The sequence below is a fragment of the Lepisosteus platostomus genome, chromosome 3 (assembly GCF_059453375.1).
Source record: "Lepisosteus platostomus isolate fLepPlt1 chromosome 3, fLepPlt1.hap1, whole genome shotgun sequence".
In the NCBI taxonomy this organism is placed as follows: Eukaryota; Metazoa; Chordata; class Actinopteri; order Semionotiformes; family Lepisosteidae; genus Lepisosteus; species Lepisosteus platostomus.
This window is the reverse complement of record NC_142613.1, coordinates 54,840,398-54,845,643: the sequence shown is the minus strand read 5'-3', so window position 1 is coordinate 54,845,643 and position 5,246 is coordinate 54,840,398. Positions and strand designations below refer to the sequence as shown.

The 5,246-nt window shown below is 38.3% G+C and overlaps 1 non-coding gene across 1 annotated transcript; it reads left to right on the top strand.

Annotated features, from left to right (window-relative positions):
• Nucleotides 1-517: 517 nt before the first annotated feature.
• Nucleotides 518-590, top strand: trnah-aug (transfer RNA histidin (anticodon AUG)). The gene has a single exon. It is a non-coding gene; the product is annotated as a tRNA-His (tRNA).
• Nucleotides 591-5,246: the final 4,656 nt, after the last annotated feature.

Here is a 5,246-nt window from a genome sequence, read left to right as displayed (position 1 = left end):
GGACCATATCAAAATCCAATGCCCAGGGACGTCCAGCTAGAGATCACAGGAATGCTCAGTTGACACACCGGGTAGGGTTAGGGTTAACATTCACACACTACTTAGACACTTTTTAAGCTCAGGGCTGGAATTTGGGGCCCAAATCAGGTTTAGGACGAGTGTTTTTTTGCTCTTATCTGAATTTTTTTTTTTCAGAAACTCTCTGGGGCCTGGATGTCGTGGTTCACAGTGTGCTATTTGTATCCCTAAATTGACTCGGTAGGATCAAAAGTTGTAACCAAACATTATTTAATCTCTTTCACTTGAAAGAGCTCTGTTCAATGTTCTTGATTATTTCTCACTCATTATATCAAAATCCGATGACCAGAGAAGTCCAGATAGAGATCGCGGAAATTCTGACTTGACACCCCAGGTAGGGTTAGGGTTAACATTCACACACTACTTAGACAATTTTTAAGCTCAGGGCTGGACTTTGGGGTCCAAAATAAAAAAAATATCAAAATCCGATGACCAGAGCGGGCCAGTGGCGCAATGGATAACGCGTCTGACTATGGATCAGACGATTCTAGGTTCGACTCCTGGCTGGCTCGACTCTCTTTTTTGGAGCGGTGGCTGTGTGGCTAAGGATCTGCACCTGTGACTGGAAGGCTGCCAGTTCAAATCCCGTGGCAGGCAGAGGAATCCTACTCCGTTGGGCCCCTGAGCAAGGCCCTTAACCCTAACTGCTCCAGGGGCGCCGTACAATGGCAGACCCTGCGCTCTGACCCCAAGCTTCTCTCCCTGTCTGTGTGTCTGTGTCTCCATGGAGAAAAGCTGGGGTATGCGAAAAGACGAATTCCTAATGCAAGAAATTGTATAGGGCTAATAAAGAAACATTACATTACAAAAGAATTTTAGGACCGGTGGTTTTTTGTTCCTATCTAAACATTTTTTGTGGGAAACTTTTTGGGGACTGGATGGAGCGCAGCACCACTCAGTAATTTTAACCCAAATCTGTGTCAGTCAGTTGAAAGGTTGCAACCAAACATTATAGGTAATTTTAACCCCAAACTTTGTCAGTCGGATCAGTGTTGCTGTTCATATACATTCAGAATATATGTGAGTAGTAAAATATAATTAAGACAGAAGAGCACAAGAACACTTGTTAAAAAAAGAGGAGGCCTTTGTAGCCCACTTGGTTTCTAATAACCTGTTGAACTTGAACTGGGATTTTATTGCCATACTGTATGTAACCGGTATATGTACTGGTACAATGGAATTTTTACTTAGAGAAATTCTCTTGATTGTTAAAAGTGTTAAAACACAAAGTGCAGACAGTGCAAGACAATATACAAACAATCAGTAGACAATGTACAAGTAAACAAGTTAACAGTTTGAATGTAAAGAATGCAGATATGTAATCTCTGTGAGACCACGGCCGATGATCTTCTGGGCCACATTCACCATTCTCTGTAGTGCCTTTTTTTCTTGTGTCTATTCTATTCCTTTCAGCCATGACATAATACTTAATTTTTGCGAGGTATTCATTTTCTATCACTTGTTCTGTTGGCAAATGTGGCGCTAAGCTGTGTCTCTGGAAGCTCAAGAGGAGTATGAACACTCAAGTATCAGCACGTGCTGTATCGACGTAGCTAAGTACGTAGGCTGCGTATTTGACAAATACATTTTATGAGAATAGAAAAATGAAAACCCATCTCAAGCTTTCTGAAACCGATTTAGTAAATTACAGGTGAAAAATTTACATAATTTTTAATTATTCAAGTTTTAATTCCCAATTTTTCAGTGCACACAACAAATTTCCAGGGTCATCTGGCATACCTCCTGGGAGCGCTCTGCATACCACAAGTGGTACAGTTTGAGAACCACTGACTTATTGATCTGACAATCTCATCTAGTCTATTCTTGAAAGAAACCCAAGGTATCAGCTTCAGCAACATTAATGGGTTCTGTGTTCCTTTCTTTAAAAAGCCTTTGTGTAAGAAACAGCCTTCTGTTCTCAGTTCCAAATGTAATTTCCACTTGAAACTGTTTCCTTTTGTTCATGATTTATTGTTGATTATGAAGAAGTTCATTGGATTGAATTTATCGAGCATTTTGAATGCTTGAATCGGGTCTCCTTGTAGTCTTCTCTTTTTGAGACTGAAAAGATTTAATTCTTTTAGTGTACTAGTATAAGATATTCCTTTGAGTTAATTTAACCTTAGATTCTATAATTTAGCTATATCTGTTGATTAAAAGTAAAAACTATTAATTTCACTTAAAAATTAAGCAATCTGTGCAATCTGTATATGTGATCATGAGATTGAGATTAATGATAAGTACAATATAAAATGTTTTACAGTATGAGCTCTTCTCCTCTGCTCCATTGTCACGAATGTCGGAAAGGACGAACCATGGAATGGCAGGAGAGCGAAAAGACCCTATGCGTAGCGGTGAGACGGGGGTTAGCCCGGGCTCAGCTGTTCAAGAAATGCCGTATAGAAACCTATGCCCTCAGGTAGCGGACGTGGGGCGACCTGGTGCTAGGCGGGTCTCAGGACATCTGAAAGTCAATGCTGACTGAAGGCAGAATGAAAGACCCAGAAATATATAGCCCCAGAGAGAGAGAAACACCGTAAGGACAGCAAAGAACCAGAAATGAGAGACAGGACAGAGAAGGAGCGCCCTCTGGCTGCAGAGGGTGTGACATCCATGTGCTAAAAAATGCTACTGACAAGACATTTCACAAGACCTGAAAATGCTGGGTAAAAAATCACATTGCATCTTCAAGGGGACTAAAGGAATGATTAATAAACTTGGAAAGACAGCCTGTTTTCACTTGTCCCATAATCAGGGTGGATTTTTGTGCCGCTTGTAAAACGTGCTTCTCTGGTGGTCGGTATGCCAGAAGCAAGATTAATGTACAGGTCTTACAAGATCAATGAGGGGGTCTTATTCCTGAGCTCTGAGCATGATAAATGTCTACAGTACGTTGTGTGTTAATGCTTACCCTATATCTGGGGTTTCAATAGAGGAAGCCTGCAATGTGTCTCTAAAGCTCTCCAGCCATGAGATTTGAAATGTTCCTCAATCATAAAAATATGAGTCTAAAACAATCAAAACCATTCAAAACAAATCTTGAAAATTGATTGAATTCAACAATGTGTCTTTTTTTGACAAATTTTCAATTCACTGAAAAATCCTGTAAAACTGTTTTTTTATGTTGACTCTGGTTATACATCTATTTGGAAATTAAATAACAAAAGTAAGGGAGTTTTACCAGGAGAACAGGTTTTCTTATAAGTTTTGAAAAGTAGAAAGCTGTGGACCCACTTCAAATGAGTAGGAGAATGAGGGACAATGCAGGAATAAAAAGAAAAGGAGACAGTGAATAGATTGAATGAAGGATGATCCTAGAGTACCCAGGGTAATAGGAAGGGAAAAGTGAGAAAGGGTGTCCCAAGAGATTGGAAATAAATTCTAGAGGAAGTGTGAAAGGCCAAAAATTCCAAAAGAGAGAGTTTACAAATAATTTGAACCTAGAGTGTTAATAGTTTTGGAGTAAGAATCCTTGAATTCCTGTGAAAGAATTCAGATAGAAAGATAGTTACAGTATCTCTGCTGGAAGAGGTAAACTGGGGAACTAATTTGTCTGTAATTTCCTGCTTTAGTTTTGTCCCGCATTTTGACTCAGTATTATATCTGTAATTCTTTAGTCTGTGACTAGAGGTTCCAGGTTAGTCACATTTGAAATATGTTTCTTGAAGATCTATAAATAACATCCCTGATTTCTTTAAGTACAACAGGGAAAATAGAAAATAAAGTGTCAAGCCACAGTTTGATTTATTAGTTTAAAGCTGCCCTGGTCCCAGTAGTGGCTCAGTGCCGGTTATGCTAAAATTACTCAATACTGATGGAGCTTGTTCTGAATCCTGGGTCATGCTATTGACATCTCCTTTTGTAAAAGCCTGTGTGAAATATTTGTTTAGCACATTTATTGTATCTTTTTCAGATCCTAGCATTAATCTCATGTTATGTAAAGGAACAAGTAATAGGTTTATTCCATGCTGAAAAAAAGAAGAGAGAACACACGTTTTGGCCGTGGAGCCTTCTTCAGGTGTGTCGCAAGTTAGTTTAACTTTTACTGTTAGAATACACATTATTTTTATTTTTAGCCTCTGTAGTAATATTCATTTCTGTCTCTCTCTGTTCAGTTTCAGAATACATTTTTTGCATGGTTTTGCCTTTAGCAAGAAATAAAACGTTTTTTGTCCTGGAGTCCTTCAAGTACTCTGTCATCGTGTACTGTATTTGAACAAAAGCAATAGAAACCACAAGAAATATTCAAAGTACTAAAGTGTCTTATGGGAGAGCATTCCCTCATTTGATAATCAAATGAGTGTTGTAGGGATATAAATAAAGATATATTTCTGATGGATTTGTGATCCAATGTTTCTTATTGTAGGGGCTTTTAAAGGATTTTAAGGTTTCAAAGGAACAATGAATATATTAACATTGTTAACGTGTCACAACAAACACATTTTTATGTAAAAAATATTTTTTTATCGTTGAATCTCAGTTAATTCATTTATACCGTTTACCTTCGTTCCATTAATGTGTATCTGGTAAAGGTTATTCATTTTTAAACATTAAAGAAGCACTTACAGGTCACAAGCTAAGGAAATTTAGGAGGTCAATGGCCAGTAAACAACATGATTTAATTGAATGGAAATTAAAGGATTCTGTTTTTGCACTAACAAAATCTTTACACTTAGGGTAAATACATCCAGCAGGGTTTATGACTATCAATATCACAATCACCAGCTGCTCCATTGGCCCACTGACAGTCCCCCCTTATTATTTTGTGAGTAAACACACTTTACTTTCACCTAATCATTCACCAAACATCAAGACTGCATTAGGGTATCACAAAATCACAAAAGAGACAATGCAAAAAAAACTAGCTTCTTAAAAACTCTCAAACTTAAGACTTTCACTGATACTATCATAAAACTATTTCTTCAAGACTCTTCAGAAACTCTTCCAAAATCTCAAAACTCTTAATTCCTTTGACCTTCAGACAGTCACTTCCTCCTCCCTTCCAGGGAGGAACTTCTGTCCACCAGAGAGCGCATATTCAGTAAATGACCCTGGAAGGCTTTGCTTCCTGCTTTTTAAACTGTTACCTGACCAATTGTCTTCCATCAACTGGTCAGGTGACTGAGGGCAGCAGCTCAGTCCCCAAAGCTTTTGGGGTAATATAGTTC